We start from the raw sequence: 23731 nt of genomic DNA, 5'->3' as shown, positions 1-23731 counted from the left end.
TATTTCATTCTCTAAGTTGTCTATTTTGCCAACTACATAAGAGACCTGGGTTTTAAAGTATATTTAACTACATGTTCGGCACCTTACTAGATGGTTTTCATATGCTATATATTTAAAATTCAAAACTAACCAATGCAGTAAGAATTATCTCTTTTATAGATGAAGCTGCATTTAAGAGGTTTCCACAGTGGCTCTTCTCAAAATGCCAGAGCTATAATTTGAATGCAGGTGTATCTAACTCTGAAGTCCTAGCTATTTCCACTATATCTAATCACAAATGCTTAAGTATAAACCACAGCACAAAGGCTTTTCTCTAGAACATGCCTTTTATCTCTTGCCTAGCGCTGACTTCTGTCTTGCCTTTTAATGGATGCCAATTAGTCATTAACCTAAGGACTTTTTAGTCCTCTCTGATGTTTAACCATGAATACCCCTTCTTCAACCGGTATGTAATGAATGTCACTGACATCCTCTTGTCTGTGTAGTGTTGACATCCATCTCCATGGACTGCTAAGCGCAATCCATTGGTCTTTACTGCCCTGGATGGTTCATCAGATAATAACTGAGAAAATGCCAACATTTTTGTTCCATAATAACCCTGAAGGAGTGCTGGGAGTAGAGTAATTTTCTTTTGGTACAATGGATTTTACACTGAAAAGCCTGTCAAAGTATCTACCCCTTCCAAGTAAAAGCCTTATTAATCATTAGTTATGCTAGCAACTGTATTTTCCATGCTGGAAAATAATCTCCAAATGATACATAACAGGCAAAAATCAAAAGAAACTAGAAGCAAGAATCTCTTAATTTAGATTCCATGTGCATAAGACCATAGGAGAATAGATGAGCATAAATTGATTAAGGGAAGGGCTAGCACTGAGCTGATAGAATCTTAGATAAAGGAGTGTGTGACCCATCACCCCAGTCAAAACTATACCCACTCGCCCATAAACCTGGTCCTCCATATCTACCCCAACTGTCATGGAATGGCACAATCATCCAAACTCCAAATTAAGAGTCTTTCTTGACTGTTAAACAAATCAGCAAAACCTGATATTTTAATTTCACTATTCTTTGCACAGTTGTTTCTATCCAGTTTGATCCTACCATGACTCACAAGACTTTCTGATATAGGCTGCTAACTAGACTTCTCTTTCTACTTTGTTTATCCCTCATCCACCTACTGTATGACAGATAAAAAAGGCTTTTGGTTTTTAAATTGTAAAACACAATCATATTAATTTCAAGGTTAAATCTTCTACAGATCCCCAATGCATGAAAATCAAATTGACTACGCCCCTGTATAGGACTCTTTCATCATTGCCATTATCACTTACAAGGAAAGTGCTGGGTGCTTTAGTGTTTTCTCCACTAGGCTCTGAGTTCCATCCATCACAGCATATTTATGATGTTCTCAGTGATGGGACAGCACCTACCATCTAGAGGATGCCCAGTGACTATTTGTTGAGCTGATCAGTACTGGATTGGATTAGGGTAAATTCAGAGACAGGCAGGTCAATTAAGAAATAGTTGCATTTTGTGATAGACATGACACTGATATAGCCTAAATGAAGGCAGAAGGAGTAGGGGTAAAAATATTAGGTCAACTTAAGATGGACCACATTCAGTTGTTATGGATATGAGGGACTGAAGAAAAGACAGTCACCACAAGAGGAGGGTCAGAATGTAGCACAGGTTGATGTTTGGGGGTTGGATATTAATTTGGAGTAACAGAAGCAGGGATATAAGGGGTAAAGACTGAGATAGAAATGACAAGCCACACTCACCTTCGATCCACCTTATTTTATGGATTTTCAATGCCCCTTATTTACCCACAGGGAGATACATATTTCAAAGTTAAGCATCAGTAATAAAAATGACCCAGAAAACAGAAATTGCCCCAAATATTTGATCATTCAGTAAATCAAGTTCTTAATTAAATTAGGAAGCCACACTCAAGCACATTCATTTCAGAAATGTTTTATAAACATGACTTTAGTTACATCCTAAGCTTTACATTATTTTAAATGTTTTCTAAAAATATCATCTTTATAAAAAGTTATGTGGTACACTTGATTTGCTGAGAATGAACCCCAAGGATCTAGATGAAGGGTTTATGTCTTTCTTTGGCAGTCAAATTCCCACAGAGGGAACTCTTCTGCTGGGTAAATGATTAGACTGACCTAGATCTACAGCTCTCCACTCAAAATATATAATTACACCCAGGATGACTTGGACTACTACACCTGATTCAGAGGGCATGCTGTCCTAAGATTTGCATTTTTTGGTAGATATTCTCCAGGAGATTATTAAGCCATTAGTTCTCATATAGTATGAGCAGTGGTGGTCTAGACATTCCGGAGGGTTATTCAAACTCCCAAATGAGGAGTGTTTATGCTTTCCTCAGACATTGGAATCTGTTCCTGTCTCCTTGTAACACCATTCCTCAGTTTATCAGTCTCTTCTTACATTCTCTTTCCATTGCAATAAAAAGAACCTAAGTCTGGAAACTTCTCCCACTATTGCTCTATAAAAATACATTTTTTTTCATGGAAACCAATAAGAAAAAATGAGGAGAAAGGGGGAAAAAAGGAGAGATGTTTGCTATATTTACTGTTGAGTGCTTTATGTGTTCCTTTCTCTCCAACTTATTTCTTTTTCATATATTTGTTGTCAAAATATTGAATTATGGAACATTCTGGAAATTTAATCTAGCTAAAAACTGAGTGATATCAAGAGATTGCATCAATGTTGCTTCTGACGTACTATCTGCAAGCATATACAGAATTTCACTTGTGCAAACAGCTTGTGTTCCCTCCAGTCTCCTATGCCTCTCCTTGGCCATTTCCCCCATCCTGAAGGTGGGAAAGACTGAGGGACAAGAGGTGTCCTGTTTGGAAATAGCACAGAGATCCTTAGGGAGGGAAAGGAGGCTGTGCTGATATATTTTGTTCATCCACAAAGAGCTGTGTGTATTTTGGTACAGTGTTAAAAATCCTCAAGCAATTTCTCTCATGTCACAAGTTTAAAGAGTTATCTATGAATGAGTCAGCCTGGGAGTTGCCATGGTAACAATCCTCTTCTCTTTGGAGTGAGGTCCCTTCTAATGTTGCTACTGAATTACCTTAGTTTCAGGAGTAGCTGAAGTTCACATCGCATTTAAATATTCATTATGTTATACATTCATTTCCTGATTTTGCAAGATTACCTGACAAGAATTCATTTTAAAAGATCTATAAATAGACATGTAATGTTTTCCTTGTATCTTCTGTTTTATTTTGTAGCCCCAGCTGGCCTGGAACTCACTTCATAGCCAGGCTGGCCTTGAACTCACAGAAATCTGCTTGCTTCTGCCTCCCAAGCACTGGGATTAAAGGTGTTTGCCACCAGGCCCAGCTTCCTTGCATCTTCTACAAGATGAATAAGTCCATAAGAATCTGTCCTGTATTCACAAGACAGTCCCTCTCCCCTTCTGCTCTCTTATGTATCCATCTTATCTACCTCTATCCTTTCTTATTATATAGACTCTGCCTTGTCCTCTCACCTCTCTATCAACTCTATCCTCTAGCCTCTCTCTTCATCTCTCTTTTTTGGATGCAAGTTTGCACATTAATGCATGCAGTTGGTACCCTTATATTTGAATTTTTGAGAAGGAAACTCTGGACACAGATCATGAGGCTTGCGTTTCAGGAAAGAATTGAAAATACTTGTGGGCTTGCCGCACTAGAACTGTTCCTAAGTGCAAACTGCTGTAGCTTAGTTCAGGGTAACTATGGGAAACATTTGTGCTGTTTCCTGATTTTCATTTCAGGGAAGATCTGCTTGGCAGAATGAAATTGCTTGTAGCTGACATATATCTAAAAAGAGGAGTCCAGACTTGTTTGCAAGGAAGATTTTTAATCATCTGGCTCAACTTAATTTTCTAACACCTTTCCCCTTTGTCTTCCTGTCTAGCTCTTCACAGAACAGACATTAAAAGATACTTAGTAGCTCTTTTACTTCCAGAATTTACCCATGTGTTTCTTTTTGGTTAGATGCATTTTTTTTTTTTTTTAATGTTGAAAGTCAAAATCCTGCTTACCTACAAGATCCAAGAAGATTCTTGTTTATTTAATGCCAATTGTCATTCCAAACCAACTTAATTGCCCCGTTAATTTGTTCCTTGTAGTTTTGCCACTATCTCTTCTATGCACTTAATCATCCTGCATAATATACATGACCATGACTTAGCTGTTCATTTACCTTCCCACTCTGTGTTCTCAAGGATGTGCTTCCTGTCTTATTCTTTTCTATGTAGCCCCAATGCCCACCACATAGTCTCCATGTGAACAAGCAGAAATCTTGTGACTAGATGCTTACAAGTAACTAGATTAAGTAACATCATGTAAGTAGCTTTAACTTGCCCATCTTTCAATACAGTTTATATGATTAAACTAATTCTGTTACCTATGATGGTTTCCCTAAAATACATTGTTGTATTTCACCTTTTGAAACTATAGCAGTTATAACTTTGAGTTTATGATCTGTAGTTCAATACATCGGAGTGTAAGCCAAGATTTGTCTTGGTAGTTATGTGACCAAGCTACTTAGACTTTCTGAGGTCTAGTTTCCTCATCTATTAATTAGAATCAACTGAAATAATGTACCATGTAAGGTGTCATAGCATTTGTTACACAGGTATGTGTTAAGCAAATAACAACTATTCCTATGGTAACTATAACTCAGGGATAAATGCAAGTGGTCACTTTATTTTAATTATTCTCACAAATCATCAGACTTTTCCCTTATAGTTGGTATACAGTAGTTGAAACAGACTAAAGTTGCTATAGGTTAATAAAAACCAATTCATATACATACATATTTGAACCTAGTTGGGTCAAATAACTTTCTCTCTGCAGAGAAAGAACCTATGTGTTTTAGAAAGACTCAGAGGTCTACAGATTGGTCATAAAAAGAGTTTACTCGGTTCATTATATATGCTATGTATTAGATACGGACCCTAGAGTTGGAAAGCCAGACACATAAAAAGTTGCATAGTTATGGGTGTGAAGCAGGAAGACACACAGAGAGGAGATAATACATAGATAGCTTCCCACTCCCCAGCCCCCCTGAGACAACTAGCTAGAGCTGCTAGCAAAGGGGCTGGAAATGCTTTTAGAGCCTCTTGACTAACCAAGCAAATGAGGATGAATACATTAGAATTGTTTTGGTGCCTGGGGATTTGCAGAGCTGCTGCTGAATGTGCATATTAAAGGTAGCCCCGGCCAAAGATCTATATGTAGAGGCTTGATCTTCAGTGGTGGTATTGGGAGGTGCTTTGGATTTAAGTGGTGAGGCCCAGTGAGAGCTCCTTAGGTAATTAGCCAGCATCATGAGCTTGAAAAAGACCTTGAAACCCCATGTTCCTTCACTCTTCTTTGATTCTTCTTTGGTTGAAGATGGAACATTTTGCTCTCTTCCACTTCCACACCATCTGTATGACAAAATCATATACTTAGGTGCCCTTACCCAGCCTGACCTATGATGTTCTGGTTTAGGATCTCCAGAACTATGAATTGAATGATGCTTTCCTCTTTTTTTTTTTGGTCTTTTTGAAGCAGGGTCTCCCTGTAGCCCCAGCTGTCCTGGAACTCACTATGTAGACCAGGCTGGCCTTGAACTCACAGAGATCCACCTGCCTCTGCCTCCCAAGTGCTGGGATTAAAGGCATGCACCACCATGCCCAGCCTTTTTAAAAAATATTTTATTTATTATTTTTGTTTTATGTGTATGAGTGTATTTTCTGCATGGATGCAGGTGCACCCATGTCGTGCAATGCCCACTGAGGTCAGAAGAGGGTATCGGATCCCCTGGAACTGGAGTTACAGTTAGTTGTTAGCTGCCATATGGGTGCTGGGATTCGAATCCGGGTCTTCTGCAAGAACAGCCAGTGATCTTAACTGCTGAGCCCCACGTCTTCACCTTTCTAAAGTTAATTGCATCAGATACATTTTTCGTATTAAAATTACTATACAAAGTTGACTAATACAAGAGGATGACTGAACTTTATAAATTCCACTGTTGTTTCCAATTCTTTCATTCTGTGCATACTGTCAACAAGCATGATATGAATCCATTTTCCTTAATATCTCCATATTTCTGATGTAAGCACATCTATTATTTAAAACTCATATAAGGCAGTCACTGATTAATCTCTCTCTTACCTGGTTACTCTATGATGGGCGTTCCTTTAGCACTGGCATGCTAGAAAGAGTTACTTCCTACTTCTATGCTAGTCTTATACCTGGATGTCAACCATGGAATACTGAAGAGCATCTACCTAGTTATATATTGCTGCCTCTTTGTTCTCTACATTCTCAAAAGGTAATATTTGTGCTTTTCATCATATCAGAGAGGATATTAACCTTGGGTATTTATATAGATAAATAAAACAAACAGTGTTGTATGTTTTCTATATGAAAGTACTATGATTTTTCTGAAGAGCAGTATAGAATATAGAGACCAGTGTTATCTTTTTCAAGCTCTGAAGCTGTGAGCCCCCCTTTCACAAAGCTTATGTTTGGCATTTAAACATGCATTTTGCAAATTTAACATGTCTAAAGATTCTATGTTATGTTCAATGTATTAAAGTCTTTAATCCATTAATGAAGTTAATTTGCTTGTGAGATTCCTGACATTTTCAAATTAAGAACATGGGGCAAGCATCTGTGGCATTTCATGGCTAATGCATTTGAAATACATTGTGATAGAAGACACAATGATGTGATTCCTTAAGACACACTCCTGATGCATTTAGTTTATCCATTCAATAATACCAAGGCGCTATGGGAAATTCCTTTTGTTTGTAATTCTGTCTAGATATGAAACAATGAATATTGATGTTAAAGTGTAAAAACCAAAGGCTAGTCTTAATTTTAAGAGCCTTCTATTATATTTCTTTGTACAAATATATTACTTGATGAATTTTACTATGAGGAAATAATAAGAAAATTTTGACAAAAGAAGTAGCCATAACATACTCTCAGAGTCCCAGTTGATAGCCAAAAGGAAACCGTGTAGTAACTTACAGCCCTTGCCTACAGGGCTTACAAAGTGCAGAAGAATGAAATTAGCATTTCCTGCGCATTATTAACGGACAAGACACATTTAAGCAGTTTTGCTGAGGTATAACTGGTATGTATTAAAATACATGTTTAAAATGTATACGTTCGAAGTACACAATTTGATGAGCATGCACACAGACCTGTGAAGTCATCACTACAACGGCTGTTAATAGATGTGTCCTTATTCTATAAAAGTATCCCTTGTCCCTTTGTTTTTTCTTTATTTTCTTTTTATGCTAGGAACACATCATGAGAGATTGTTCTGCCCATCTATAATTTTAAGCACATCATATAGTATTGTTGATTATAGGGATTAAAACCAGTTGGAACCATAAAGTTTCAATGAAAAACAACTCAGTCTTGGACCAGAAACTTTCATCACTTTCTGTAATGCACATTAGCATTCGACAAAGTCAGCTTCTGTACAGCAAAGGAAACAACTGAGTGAAGAGGAAGCTGCCAGAGTGGGAGAGAATCTTTGCCAGCTGTACATCTGGTGGAGGATTAATATCCAGAATATACGAAGAACTCGTAAAACAAAGAATCAAGCAGATGATTAATATCCAGAATATACAAAGAACTCATAAAACAAATAATCAAAGAAATAAATGACCCAGTTTAAAAAAAAAATGGCTATGGAGGACTGGAGAGATGGCTCAGCAGTTAAGAGCACTGGCTGCTCTTGCAGAGGGCCTGAGTTTGATTGCCACCACCCACATGATGGCTAGCAACAGTCCTTAACTCCAGTTCCAGGGGAATTCGATGCCTTCTTCTAACTTCCATATATATTGCATGACATGCGTGCACTTATATACATGCAATCACTACATGCATACACACAAAATAAAAATAATAAAATTTTTTTAAAGAATAGGCTATGGATCAAATAGAGTTCTCTAAAGAAGAAATAAATATGGCTAAGATGTTTCTTTAAAAGTGTTCAATATCTTTAGCAATTAGGGAAATGCAAATTAAAACTGCATTAAAGTTTCATGTTACCCCAGTCAGAATGGCTAAGATCAAGAAGACAAATGACCACAAATGCTGGTAAAGATGTGGGGAAATGGAGCCCTCATTCCCTGCTGGTTACAAACTGATACAGCCACTGTGAAAATCAGTGTGGAGAAGCCTCAAAAAACTGAAAGAGAATCTGCCATACGACCCAGTATATATCATGCAGAAAGATTAGTTTTAGGTGCTCAGGATGCAACAATGACTAAGACAAAAAATATTCTATTTTGAGGAAGACTCAGAGAGTAACAAGAGCTACTTTGGAGACCTAAAAATAGAATAATCTTGGTAAACCCAAGGAACAAAATAGAGGCTTACCATGTGTTACAGATTTGAGCAGATATGCTCTTCCTATCAATGCCATTGTTATGATTAATCACTCAGCTGATATCTAAGCAGTACTTTTTAAACTTGCTGATTGAATTACAGTGTTAATTTGTTTCAACATGCAAATAGAAGTTTCAAGGTTAATCTGACCCAGCAGTATTGTGGAGTCAAACGTGACAAGCTCCTCCAAAATGCTTTCTCCGTTCTCGTTCGAAGCAGTAGCTACACTTCATCTAGAATTCTAGGGGAAGTCACACCTAGAAATGAATGCATTTAGTCTTTTTAGCCCTTTGACTTACTCTAAAATATTTCTCTGAAAGAGTTTATATCTATGTATGTTTCTGTAAAGACAAAGCAGTCAGCAGAACCCTTTGACATTTAAGACAGGACTTCCTAAAAGGAGAAGAAAATAATAAGGCTAAGAAAACGAGAGCCACCAGTGAAGACACATACTACACGCCATACCACATGTCTATAGTTAGTATTGCTGAAAGGGAATTCCTCATTAGACTGACAAGCAACACTGTGAGGGAAGTGGGACTTTTCTTTCTGCTGCCGTCTTCCTAGTTTCCTGGTGTGGCATGCCGACCGCTCAGTGGATGGATGCATTCTCACTTGCTGCTCTTATTCCATAATATTACAGAAAAGTCAGATCAGAGTAAAAGGATTCGTGATCTTCTGAATGTAGTTTACAGCAAATTGTTATTTGCTTATATTGAAAATAATCTGTAATCTGTAATTCAAGCTTCTGGCAAGAAGGTCAAGTAAATACCTACCATGAGGACCAAGTAGATATGAGTTTGGACAGAATGTCCATGGAAGAAAATTGATAATGAAGAAATATATCCAGCCAATGCATAAATAAATGCTAGAAACAGAACTGAAAAGCACTGATCCAATTGGCATTTAGGCATTTTCACATTCCAGGAATATCATGTTCACCTTTGATTTTTATCTTTTTTTTTTTCACCCATGTTCCCTGACAATAACCAAGTTCCTTGACTTTTAACTTGTAAATACACTCCAAGTGCAATCCCCTTTCTCCTACTGATCTGCTTAGTCTGGGCACGATCTTCTGCATTATTGTCCTCTGGATTTGTATCTAGTCGCTGTTCTTGCCTTGTTCGATTCCTTTACCCCTCCAAACTCATTTGTCACATTATGGTCAGAACAATGTTATAAAATGGGATCTGATCATGTCCCTACTCTTCTTAAATGCCCCCTATTGCTCTCAGAATTAAATCCTAATTTGTTGACAAGATTTTTCAGACTATTAATGATCTATTTATATGCTCAGCCTCATTTCTCATTTCTTTCCCCTATCTTGAACATTGTAGCTGTGAAATCATATTTGTTACTTAGTGAAAGGACTGTGTTTTTTTCCTGTGCGTTCTCTCTGGTTCTCGTGCACTAACAGTCAGAATAAAATTTTCAGTATTTCTATTCGTTTTCTCCTTTGCCCTAATCTTATCTTAACTTAGGTCTTTCTTGGAAGTTTAAATGTATTTAACAAGAATATAAGAATGAAATTAGAAAATAAAACTATGTCCAAAAATGAATTTTATAGGACCTCAAATATGATATGCATAACGGCCATTTATGTCCCCAGAAACCATATTTGTCAAGTACGAATGACCCAGTACCTTTAGACATAGTCCTAAAGACTAGGAAAAAAAATCATACCTAAGCTATGGCAACTAGTTACGTCCTCTCAGAAATTTGTTTTCAATTCTTTATTTCAACAACAAAAAAATTCAAGAAAAAATTATTCATTTCAATAAAAATTACAGTTCTGGAGAAATTTTAACAAGAGAACATGGGCATGGTCATTTTGTACTTGTTGTACAGAGTGAGAAGCAGAGCCATCTTTAGAGAGAGAGTTATGAATGAAGCAGGTGGTTAGGCATGGAGCAGAGATGGAGGTGTTCTGGTGGGGTCTAGCACCAAGGCCTTCCCATACCTGAAGATCCACTTTAGTGCAGAGCATGACTAGTGCTCCTGTACAGGGCTAGAATTCAGCTGAGTGCACACGCATAATAATATCAGATTTTCATTTTTTAAAGCTAGTTTATTCACTTTGATTGGTATCTATGCTGTATTAACTCTTAAATGTATTTTACCCTTCTATTCCAGGACACTTACAGGTAAATTCTAATCATAAAGCATTTTTATCACAAACACTTTTGAGCATTGTAAATAATTATTGAAGGCATATTAGGGCTATTTAAGCATCTGTAAAATGGTTTGAAAGTTTGGATTTGTTAAATGCTCTGAATATTGTGTGTGTCTCCATGGTCACAGAGGAAATATGCCTTTCTTTATAATCTAAAGTTCCTTCTACATTTGAAATCAAAGATATTTTCTGAATAGTGATAAAAAATTCATTCAATTTTATGTCTTACAGGGCTTATACTGAGAATATTGTATAACTGTATTAATTCAACAGCAAACCTACAATCTTTATAGTCACTTTTGAAAGAGAATCAAGGCTTTGGCAACTGGAGAACAATAGTGGCTGTGTAGAAGAACCAGAAGAGGTACTTTTTCTTCATAAGAGTTAAGAAAACAAGAAGTAATGGGGAATGTGCAGTGCAGTGTCAGAACTATGTAACTGAGTTTAGGGGAGATGATAACCCATTTTGTTTTGGATCTCACTCACTGCCAAGGTGGTTTTTTTTTTTTTTTTTTTTTTTTTTTTTTGCATTGCTCAGAGATATGGAAACATCAGTGATCATACTCAGGGGACTGACAGATTCACAAATCATTGCAACAAGGTGGTATTTTCAACCCATACCAGACAAATGTAACCATTGTTTAGACACATTTGACCTTCTTTCTATATACAAAAAGAGTCTAAAAGCTCTTTCAAGACTTTTTCCCATCATGTACTAGTTAACTTATGTGTGAGGCATTTCCATTCATTTTCATAGCAATGGCAAAAAGCCATCAGAAAATTTTGTTCTTAATCAGAAAGTTTGGGAGCTCCAACAGAACTTGTTTTCCTCAATTACATTTCCTTCTTAGGCCTCCAGTCTGATGTGAGAGAGAATGTAGGAAAAAAATCAGACATTTTTTTAATATTGTAAAATTATAACATCTATCATATGTCACAATGCTCACAGAATTTATGTTTCTCCTTAAGGGCATTTTGCTTTTGTGTGTCACAGGAATCCTGAAGGTAATTTTTCTTATTTTATTTGGTTTCAAAGAAAGTAGAATTGGGGGGCTGGAGAGATGGCTCAGTGGTTAAGAGCACTGACTGTTCTTGCAGAGGACCCGGGTTTGATTCCCAGCACCCATATGGAGGCTACGAGCCATCCTTAACTCCAGTTCCAGGGGAATCCACAGCCCTCTTCTAACCTCCATGGCATTGCATGACAGGGGTGCACTCACATACATGCAGACAATACATTCATACACATAAAATAAAAATAATAAATAAAATATTTTTTAAAAAGTAGAATTGAAGACTTCTTCATTAACTGAGGAAATAATTGAGTCATAAGTAATAGTACAATCTGTGTTGTCAACCATAATTTTTCCATAACTTAGAAATACCAGTCATTGAGTACTTTATATAGAGAGCTGATGCTTCTTTATGACCACTGTAGAAAGTACTATGAAAGTGATGAACTTAATTATAATGGTTTGAGTATTCATGGATACTGTCTATATCTATAAATACTGAGCAATATTATTTTGTACATTGGATCAAAATGAATTGATTGTAGCTTTAACTACCCTGAAGTTTAATCTAATTTTATTGGTTTTACTTATTACCATAAGATTCAAATTGCAGTAGGAGTTGTAAGCAAATTTTTTAAGTAACCAAATGCTTTAAAATTTCATCATTAGGGGCTGGAGAGATGGCTCAGCGGTTAAGAACACTGACTGTTCTTGCAGAAGACTGGGGTTCGAATCTCAGCATCCACATGGCGGCTAACAACTGTCCATAACTCCAGTTCCTGGGATCCTACAGCCTTTTTTGTCCCTCGTGGGCATTGTATGACATGGGTGCACTTACTTACATGCAGGCATAACACTCATACACATAAAATAATAAATAAAATATTTTAAAAAAATTTTATCATTAAGCAAGAATTAAGGGAGTGATTCTAGATAGACTGACTAGGCTCTAGTGGATGAACTTGTACTAAGGGACATCTGGGTACAAATGCTTGACCAGATAAGCCTTAACATACATGACAGAATGCAGGAAATCCAGTCAGGGGGTTGGATATTCAGGGTGTGGATGGGAGATGGGATCTAAACTGATTAAGAGCTATCATATGAAATTCACAAAAACTCAATAAAAATATACATTAAAAAGAATAATTAATAATCATTTGGTGAATGTCAGAGTTCACATTAGCTTATATTTTTATAATTGGGATAAAAATGTTGTGGTTCTTCCTTACCAGCAATGGATTTTTGTGTAGTATGTAGAACAGTAACAAGCATTTCAAACTAGAAAGGAAGTCATCCTCATGTGTGTTTCCAACCTCTGGTTCCTTCTTTAAGTATCTCAATAGGACATAGGCATCTGTATCAATGACACAGACAAACTGCTGACCAGTAATATATGGTATTCCATTCCAATTGGTAAAAACTAATATTTCTAAATTTCTATTTTTGCCTGTCTGACTTACCTGCAGTCCTTTAAATGGTCAGATCAGCCTACAAAGCACTAAGCCAGAAACCCAGCCTGAGCTTCCCATGGGCAAGCAGATGGCTTCTTCTAATCATCCAGATCCTTCTTTTCCTTCTTCTCTCCTAGCTCTGAACCCAGGCTAACACACGCTTCCATACTGCACTTCGGATCCTCACCCCAAACCACCCATTCCCTCGTCATTTTAAAAAGCAGTTTGGAATGGTTCCTCTTATGTAGGATTTGACTATGTGTCATCATTCTGGGTCAAATAATCCTCTTATGTCCCTCTTCCCACATTTTCTTATCGGCAAAGACAGTTCTACACTCCAAGTTTTCCTATGTATCATAATTTTAGGTTACTTCTTTTCAGGAGCTTGGTTTTTGGAGAAATACTTGGTTGAAAACTTGTTCCTCTGTGTTATAACCTTTTCTATAATAATGCTGTTCTTAGCAAGCTTATGTAAACACTGATATTTTGTTGTTTCTAATTGTACAATAAAATTAAAGATAAATATATGGGTGCTGGAGAGATGATTCAGTGATTAAGAACACACTGCTATTGCAAAGAACCCAAGTTTGGTTCCCAGCACTCACATCAGGTGGTGAACAGCGACCAATATTTCTACCTTCAGGATATCTGATGCCCTTTTCTGGCCTCTGCATCCATCTGCACTCAGGTGCACAAACCCATACACAGATACACATGTATGCATGTAATTAAAAGTAAAATCTTGTAAAAAAAATAAAGATAAATATGCAATACAGCTCTTTTTTTAGTGTGGAAAAAAAGCACTCATATCTAGGTCTGTGGCTATCCATATAGCTATTATACCAGTACTTAAAGGCTATTATACTATTGAAAGAACAATAGAGCTATAGAATAAGCAGCAAGATTTTGTGAGAAAGGCTTATCATTAGAGTGGATTAAACCTACTCTTTTGAGAATTTCATGCTTGAGTACTTTACTTGCATCATTCCCCCCCCACTCATCCCTCCAACTCCCCCCATGCTCCCCCTACTCTCTTTCAATTTCTTGTACTCTTTTCTGATTATTATTGTTACACACACACACACACACACACACACACACACACACACACACTACAATGTATATATAAAATGTCCTGAATCCATTTAGTGGTGCTTGTGTGTACATATGGTTAGGGCTGAACACTTGGGATTAAAAAAACCTATTCAAAGGATTGTTCCCAGAGAAAACTGATTGTCCCTTAGTGTTGATTTATTGGTTGCCTATAGCTCTTCATCTAGTAGTGGACCTGTGACATTTCCCCTTCCACAATGGCACATCAACTGGTTTTCTCATTATGGAGGTCTTGTTAGGCAACCATATTATGGATATTTCATGGGTGCAGCTTTCCTATCATGTCTAGAATGTGTCATCTAGCAGTATCCATAAACTATTTCATATCAGTTTGATTATTATGGTTTTTCTTAAGCTTCTAGAAATGTCAGCAATTGTTTTGAGTTGTTTTATTTTTTATTATTTTTTATTTTTTAATAACTACATGATTAGAAGAAGCATTTCATTCCAGCTTTAACATATTCAGTAATACACTCCAGAGCAAGAGTACATTTCTTTCACAAGTAGCTGTAAGTTTCTAGGTTCACAGTTGAATTAATACAGTTATACAATAATGAACTCAGTATAAGCCCTGTAAGACATAAAATTGAATGAGTTTTTAACCTTTGAAAAAGATCTCCATTTCATTTTAGAATATATTGTTCCTTGCAGAGAGACTCATTGTTTTTTCTACTAACACTGAGATGCTGGCGCATGCATCTCTAATCTGTACGTATCTGATTATTACTAGTCATAATTGGTTGCACTTGGATCCTTGGCACCTGTGTATGTCTATAAAGTCATTGTAGTCCTTTCTTTTTGCCTCAGTAGCACAGATACCTTACTTTTTAGTCCATTGGAGTAATTTTCAACCATCTTTTCCTTTTTCATTCACTAGTGTTTCCTGAGCACTGTTATTTCTCAGGCTACTTCATGTCACCCCGAGTAATCTTAATGTGACAGTCGAAAGCCCATAAAGGTTGCATAAGCAGGCAGGAAGGACTCTACTACAGGGAAAGGAAGATTTCAGAGAAGCAGATTTTCACGGAATTTTTTTTAAAGGATGAGCAGCAATGATCTAGACAAGAATGATTCCACACAAAGAATTTAGCATTTTAGAAGTTCTCACATACTGAAGAATATATAGGAATTAGGGATTTATTAGAAACTATGATTATATAATTTTGATTTTAATGTAAAAGCATGAGGAAACCACTAAATAATTTTAACTGGGGAACTACTTCAGACAGATGAAGGCTGTAAAGATGACTCGAGAGGAGTGCAGTGCAGAAAGTGGATTGAGGACAAAAGTCATAGAAGCTACCGGCAAAGAAACTACCCATGGGCTGATGGAAAGACTAATGGAGGCTTAAACTCTGGAATAAGCAGATAGAGCTGGAAAATGGGTTGGGGAGATTTTAGGATGGGAGAAACACTGGAATTTTGTTGACATAAGATTTAATAACGAATTCCCAACCATTTAAATCTCTCCAGTATCTTCTCTTCTTTTGCCTCAGTCTAAGTTGTTCCCAATGTGGAATTTCTGTCCCTGAGCTCTCCCTTTGTCTCTACCTTCTTGGGGAGCCATTAGGGCATCACCATGAATGGTGGTAGCCTAAGTGACATACCTGTACTTCCTATTCCTGAAGGATGTGCTAGTAAGAGGAACACCATACTTCCCACAAAATTGCTGTCTCACCATCAAGGTTTATAAACGTTTTTTGTTTTTTGTAGTTTTTTTTTTTTTTCTTTTTTCTTTTGAGATTGAGTCTCCCTGTATCCCCAGCTGGCCTGGAACTCACCATTTAAACCAGGCTGACCTCAGTCTCATAGAGATCCACCTGACTCTGCCTCCCAAGATTAAAGGTGTGTTCCACCCTGTCTGGCTTGCCTCAGTCTTTTAAAATGAAAATGTTTCTTTTTTTACTGCATCTGGAAGTATTCAAGTCTTATTTCCTTTTCTTCTATGTCCAGTCAAAAGCTTTTGCACTCTACTTTTGTGTACATTTTCATATACTGTGCTATACAGTTGGAAAAACGAATAACTTCTTTTTTTCACTACTTCAAGACTAAATTTAATTTTTCCAAGAATGTCAATTATATTTATGAGAAATATGATAAAGAACTTTTTAATATTGGCAATAATTTCAAGTTTATAGTGTATTTATTTATTTAAAGGATATAATACAATTGTTTATGTGAAGAAAATCAATTTGTATATACACATACATTATAATTATTTTGTTTGGGGTATTTACCATTTTCTGTTTCTAATATTTGATCATTTTAAAAAGATTTTTTTTCCCTGAGCCTCACAATTGGAGGTATAAATGTATTTATTTGTTTATCTTATCTTTGTTTCCCTGCAAACAAGTTAGTTACAGGTGGTTTTATTTAGTTCATGTGATGTAACACCACATGTTGGGTAAATTACCCAACACTTGCATTGATAAAATGAATACTACCAATCATTTTCAAAGGGGAAATAAAATTTTACTATGTCCTTTATTTTAGCCTCATAGTGATTCATTGATCTGTAACTACAGATAAGTATTCAGCACCCTTTTGGCAGCAATATCTTTAATTGCTAAATGTTTGCCTACAGAAAAGACTTCTTAAAAAATTATAAATGTGAGGCAGGCATGGTGGTGAATACCTTCAGTCCCAACACTTGAGAGGCAGAAGCAGGTGGGTCACAGCAAATTCAAGACCAGCCTCATCTACATATCGAGTTCCAGCCTCATCAGAACTGCATAACGAGACCCAGTTCTCAAAAAAGAATTATAAATAGTAATTCATACACAAAACCGCCATTGAGTATTCCTTCATTGCTATGTGAGCTGTTGACTGAAAGTTCTTAAGTACTGAAATAAAAATGAAAGATTATTAGTCTTCAAAACTTCCTTTTTACTTCTTACCATGCAAAATACCACATTTCCATGATGAAACTAGTGGATGAAATTTTGATGACGAACAGGATATTTACAAATTATCAAGAGCGATCTTTAGTCAGTGCAGAGATAAAAATTCTAACTTACAGTGTAGAACCTAACCAGATGATCAAATATCACATGACCAGTAACAGGGCAAACTGACATCATGGACTTTCTGATGGGATAAAATGAAACATGATTTCTGTGATATCCCTACCCAAAGTGCACAACCTAAATCTTATCATGAAGAAACATCATATAAACTCACACTGAGAGAGGTCTGTAAAACAGCTGCTCTCTTGGTCCATTAGAAAATGTTAAATTCATGAAGAAAAGGAGACAGACCAGCTGTTCTTGATCAAAATGATATGATCTGACTAAGGTGTGTGAGCCTGGATTAGATGCTGAGGTAGAAAAAATACAACTGGCTGTAAAATGCATTATTGAGACATGAAGAAAATTTGAATGTAATCTACGGGACTGATAAAATGCAATACACCCACGTTGTGTCCTGATTTTGATAACTGTACTGACTGTCCTGGAGATATATTTCTTTTACAACCTGTATGTTGAAGGTTTAAGGATGAAAGAGCAAATTTGCAACATATTCTCAAATAGTTCAGAAAAAAAGAGGAGAGCACTAATGACTGGGGCAACAGGCAAGACATAAAGGAACTGAACTTCGTATTATCAATAAAGTTTCTGTAAGTTTGAGCTTATATCAAAGTTAAAGTTACACAAGCATCCATCCTTTTATTTGATATTACTTTTCTTTAGATACAAAAGGGAATTCTCATTCATTTTAGTAATTCAAATACTCAGAATTGTACTCAATTAAAAGGTTTCTGTATGCTTTTCTAAAAGAAAAGGAGGAAAGGGTTTATTCAGCTTACATCTCCTGAGTCACTGTTTTCTAAAATATTTAATTTAGAACTTACTGGAAATTTTTATGACCATTGTGAAAAATAGGAAAGCAAAGAAAAACTTTCCCTGGTCTGTACTTTCCCAAATTTTAACTAATTCTAGTTCTGGTGGATGTTAATAATATCCCTATTTTCTTTAGTTTATCAAGCCAAACTCTACTTAGACACTTGTCATCTGTGATTGTAAAATATTTAACATATGCATTTTCCCTTCCTCCAACATACCTATGGCATTATTTTCCTCTATTTATATCTTTGTGATTATGATTTTTCTGATATTTCTATAACTTATTTTATATACTATGTTTTTATCACTCTGCCTTATGAAATAAAGATATTTCCATGATTTGTTTCTGCTCCTGTCTCTTCCCAGCCACCTTCTGATGTCTGTCATCTGTATGCTTTTCCAAGGTTCATTTTAAAACATTTACTTTACACTGCATAAATATTCTTAAACCTTTTGGACCTTGTCCATGGCCCTCAGCCTAAAATTTACAAATCAAGAAATAGCATCTGTTTTCTCAAGACTGTGATGTGTTCTCGGCAGAGTCAAGTGTCATACTGTGATTACATGTTCTTACCTTCAGTTCTATATGCAAGGTCCAGGGGGCACTAGGAATGCCCAGTGAACTCTCTAGCAGTGACCAATGATTCAAATATGTACTAAAATTTAAAGCATTTCATGTTACAATGTGCCTTTCTCTATTGTTGTCTGCCAGATCGTATTTGTGCATATGTGTGGGTATATGAGTGAGTGAGTGTGTGTGTGTGTGTGTGTATGTGTGTGTGTGTGAGAGAGAGAGAGAGAGAGAGAGAGAGAGAGAGCAAAAAGGTGAGAGAAATTGTAGTTTGTATGTATTTAAAAGATAGAAAAAAACTGTATTCTGTCTTGTATCTTCTGACTCATTAGTTGGAATTTCTTTCTTCTTTTGAAGAATACTGAATTTCAGTATAATTTTCTCGAATTATCTATTTTTCCCTTTTTCCTTACATTTTGTGCTTTCAATCTAATTTAAAATGTTTCCCTAGTTTCAATCAAATTTTTTCTTTCTCAAGATTCCCTTTTTGCCCACATGTATCTTTCTGGATGTCTTCCATCTGTTTAATGCTACATGGCTTTGCACCTCTTTAGACCACTATAAAGAGGACTTTGTGGGATTTCTGTATAGTGTTTTTACTAATCTATAGATTCTAAATCATTATCTTTATTTTATCTATTCATTTCAACTTTTTGAAACAAGGCTGATATGCACTCCAGGTGACCATGACTTCCTAATCTCCTGGCACCTGAGTGCTGAGATTCTAGGTATACAACATCATGTCAGGGTTTTTCTGTTTTAAAAACTTTCTCTGGCCTGGCGTGGCGGTGCACACCTGTAGTCCCAGCACTTGGGAGACAGAGGCAGGTGGATCTCTGTGAGTTCAAGGCCAGCCTGGTCTACATAGTGAGTTCCAGGACAGCTGAGGCTACAGGGAGACCCTGTCTCAAAAAGACAAACAAACAAACAAAAACCAACCAACCAACCAACCAACCAACCAACCAAAAAAACTCTGCCAGTCATTGTGGTTATTAGCTTTAAAACTAGGCTGGAACACTGATTGATTTTCTCCTGTGACATCTTGCATAGTATCCTCTAGAACTATGAGAGCTAGTCTTCAGGGAAAAGGCTTCCAGGTCAGTTCCAGCTCCATTGCTTCAAGTCCTGTGTCCAAAGTATGTCTGTCTTGAGCAATTGGGATACACTTTCAAGTTCTGGGAAGTAATTAAAGGCCCTGGCAATAGCTATGTTATGTTGGGAGTCCCTTGGACTACCCCAACTGGCAGAGCACACTATTCTATTGGTGCAGTACTAGCACATTTTTCTAGGGGGAAATCAACAGCTATCTAATTGGACATAAATCCCTCTCATTGGGAGGGAACTCATGGGTGGCACTATAAATACAGCCAAATACATATGGCTGGAGAGGTAATAAATCCCAGAGAAAACCCTGTCTCTCTCATATCTTTGGACAAATAAAATTTCTTACTGAATGCTAAATATGGATCTTTATTTTTACAGGCAAGTATACTGCATACTACTCATAAAAGAAACTTCATTTTGCAACAGATGGAGGCTATTACAGAGTTCCACAAATGATCACACACAGAACATATATGTTTAAGAGATACCTAGTCTTAAGTAACACATCTATAGTGGAACTTCTATGCCTAAGACTCATGGAACATAGCGGAACAGGGGGTAGAGAGATTACTAATACATGCCTTAACTGTCAGTAGTAAAGCTTCCTCATACAACAGAGTGCAATGCACACAGAAGGCCACAACTGGCCAAGTTGTAAAGAATAAGAGTCTATGTTCCTGGATAGGACTCCTCACTCACCCAGGGCTCAGGGATCATTGCAGAAGAGGGGCCAAAAAATTGTTAAGCATCAGGGTTGGTACATGAACATAAGGAAACAGAAGCTTTCAGGCCTCTAGGAACTTGCTCATGAACTTGCAACAATGGTTACAGCATGCACAAGACCCATGTTGACTCAATCAGACAGAAACCAAATATAGAACAGGGAAATGGGCAGCAGGTGCCAACCCTAGTCAAGGAACTGTTGGAAAATGGTTATTGTGTGGTGAGGGAGGGTAGATCTCCGTTAAGGAGTGACTCTAGATATGCTGACTGGGGCTCTAGTAGATGAACTTTTGCTAAGGGACATCTGGATACAAATAGTTGACCAGAAAGGACTTAACATATATAGCACAATACCTGATATCTGGTGTATGTGGTTGGCCTATGGGAGACAGGGAGATGGGAAGGGGTCTAAATTTTATAAAGATGTATTATATGGAATGCACCAAAACTCAATAAAATTAATTACTCATTTTTCTGCTAAAGATTTTCAGGTGATTTTCCAAAAGTCTATTACAAGAATATTTTCAGAGTCACTTCATGTCTTTAAATGACTTAATATTTTTTTATTTACTGGGAGTACTTTGGAGACTAGAAATTTACACTAATATGCTTTTAATTCTTTGATAGTAACTAGTTTTTTTATAATATTTTTTACTACTCCCTTTTGAGGACTTTTAAGAGATTATCTTTATGATTAATCTTCTGTAGTTTCACACTTATATTTTTATGTATGATACTTTTTGAAAACATTTGAAAAATGTTTGAGAATTTCATAAATGAGTCCTACCTTTTAATTTTTTCTCCCTTTCTTTTGCAAGAAAGAGATTGAACAAAGAGAGTGCTTTGAATCAAAAGACCCATACTTTCCTTCATTTTTAATTGAATGATGGATCTGGTCAATTGGTCCACTTTCAACAATGCTGTAGAGAATAATCTTTATATTCTTTCTCCTTTGTTTTAAATTTCCTTATCAAGTCCAACTAGCATTATCTGTAAATATCAAAGGTTATATATGTTGCTGATTCTCTGCAACTTGTCTACTTTTTAAAAATTTTATTATTTTTATTTTATGTGTATGAGTGTAATGCCTGCATGTATGTGAGTGCACCCATATCATGCAATGCCGAGGAGGTCAGAAGAGGGCTTTGGATTCCCCTGAAACTGCAGTTAAGGATGGCTCATAGTCACCATGTGGGTGCTGGGAATCGAACCCGGGTCCGCTGCAAGAAGAGTCAGTACTCTTAACCGCTGAGCCATCTCTCCAGCCCCAGCATCTTCTACTTTTGAGGCTACAGTATCTTCTCAAACCCCTCTAAGGGTATGAATTTGATTTTTGTTTAAAAATTCCCATGTTCATTTTGTTTATTTCTTCAAGGATAAGATGTTTTTGTTCACTATGCTCGCTCTTTGTCATACCTCATCTTCGATTTTACAGCAGTTCTTGGTTGTCATGTTTACAAATGAAACAATACATAAGTTAACAGGAAGTTTGTACACATGGGTGAAGTGTGAGGAAGCAAGTCACTATATCGGGAACCCCTAGAATCCTAAACCAGCAACAGCTGCACTAGTTGCTGTAGTTGACTTTTCACCCTTTATTCCTTTGTTTAAGTACTCCCTTTCCTCTACCAAATTGAGAAAAAATATCTGACTACAAGATGTTTAAAATATTGTGGTAAGGAACCAAAGATGTGATAAAGTTCACATACACATGTTCAACTTCTTTTACTTAATCTGCAAATGTATGCTAAAAGTCTGAAAATTATTTTGAGTATCTCAGGACATACTCAATGTGCTATGAATGCAGGGGCTAGCAAAATATAAAAGTTATGCTCTTTGGAATTTTGCAAGAAAGAGATTGAAAAAAGCAAAAAAAAAAAAAAGAAAAACCACACACACACACACACACACAAGCACGCTAGGTATTATGCAGATAAATAAAACATGTTAGAATAGATACAGAGTGATGGATTTCAGGAAGAGACCGTTCTTGTGTACTTAAAGTGGCTCAGTGATTCTTCATTGGCAGAGTGGAATCTGTATAAGGACTTGAACAAAATGATGTAGATGAGAGGGAGATGTAGAGAGAGCCACACCAGGAACAGAAGGGACGGGGTGAAAGGGAAAATGGACTTCTAAAGGAATTATAGATAGGGTGCTTTCTTGCCCTGGGAATACTCGCTGCTTCTGCTTTGGGCTGGCTGATCTGTTCTGGAAGGTGACCTCTGTCTTCTAGCTTCCCCAAATATCATTCATCTGTTTGCCTTTGTTTCAGAAATGTGCTGACATCTTGTAGCTTACTAATGCTTCACATTTGTGTTTCTTCATTGTTATGGAATTGTATATTATGAAAATGTTAATTTTAATAGATTCTTCAGTAGAGAACGTAAATGAATGAACTTAGGTTGGTAACTTGAACTCAAAACAAAACAATGAAATCTCTCCTTTCTAAATTGTTTTTTTAAATTTTCTTTTAAACAATGGCAGTACAACCCAAAAAGATGTAACTTTTTCATAAATTATAGACAAGCCCAAGGATATTGGACTTCACAGTAATGAATGCTAATGTGCTCTGTGTGTCACTGTATTTTGTTTCACATAAACAGAAGAACATGGAAACAGAGTTAGCATATACCATAAAGTCAATCCCAGAGCCACAGGAAAACAAAAGTACATAAAGAGGAAGGGCTATAACTCAGACGGCACTTTCCTAATGAAAGCAGTCCAATGCAAGTTGTTCATTTTTATTCTTCTTCAATACCACCGCAGTTAAATAGCAAGTAAACAGATGATTTAATAAATCACTTCAAATAAATAGTTTGTAAACAGTGAAACCTCATAAAAATAGACACAGTTTTCAGGTTATCAAATTAAACTGTAAGTCAAAACGAAAAAGGAAAAGAAAACATCACATACAAATGTGGTGTTCTGCTCCTATGAGCTATAAGTCTTTTCCAGAAAAATCAGCCCATTCTCGGGTATTGTATTTGTCAACTAGAAGACAGACTCTTTAAGTTCCTTCTGATAGTCATGCTTATCTAGGGACTTGGGTACTTTTTCATGTTTGCACAGAGTTAGTAAAATAATAGATACGAAAACTGAGCTGACAGGCTACAGATAATTGTTTCTTCATTGTATTTTTGCACTCTATCCTGCATCCTATGCTCTGGCAAAGATGCTCGCTGTTGTTCTGGCATTACAGAGACAGAGAGTGATGCACCGTATAACAGGGGCTACATTATGCATAATTGGCCTATACTCAGAAGAGACAAGAGCAGGAGAGGGTGAAGAGGGGAGGGG

At 36.6% G+C, this 23731-nt stretch overlaps 1 protein-coding gene and 1 non-coding gene across 2 annotated transcripts in view; both read right to left on the bottom strand.

Annotated features, from left to right (window-relative positions):
- Gabrb1 (gamma-aminobutyric acid type A receptor beta1 subunit) overlaps positions 1–23731 on the bottom strand; it is a 388517-nt gene that overhangs the window by 260467 nt on the left and 104319 nt on the right. The gene's annotated exons all lie outside the window — the stretch shown is intronic.
- Positions 11142–11208, bottom strand: LOC115071174. The gene has a single exon (XR_003850286.1). It is a non-coding gene; the product is annotated as a small nucleolar RNA SNORD110 (small nucleolar RNA).

This window comes from Nannospalax galili, unplaced genomic scaffold, assembly GCF_000622305.1.
Source record: "Nannospalax galili isolate Female #2095 unplaced genomic scaffold, S.galili_v1.0 scaffold318, whole genome shotgun sequence".
Taxonomy (NCBI): domain Eukaryota; kingdom Metazoa; phylum Chordata; class Mammalia; order Rodentia; family Spalacidae; genus Nannospalax; species Nannospalax galili.
This window is presented reverse-complemented; position numbering and strand designations above follow the sequence as displayed.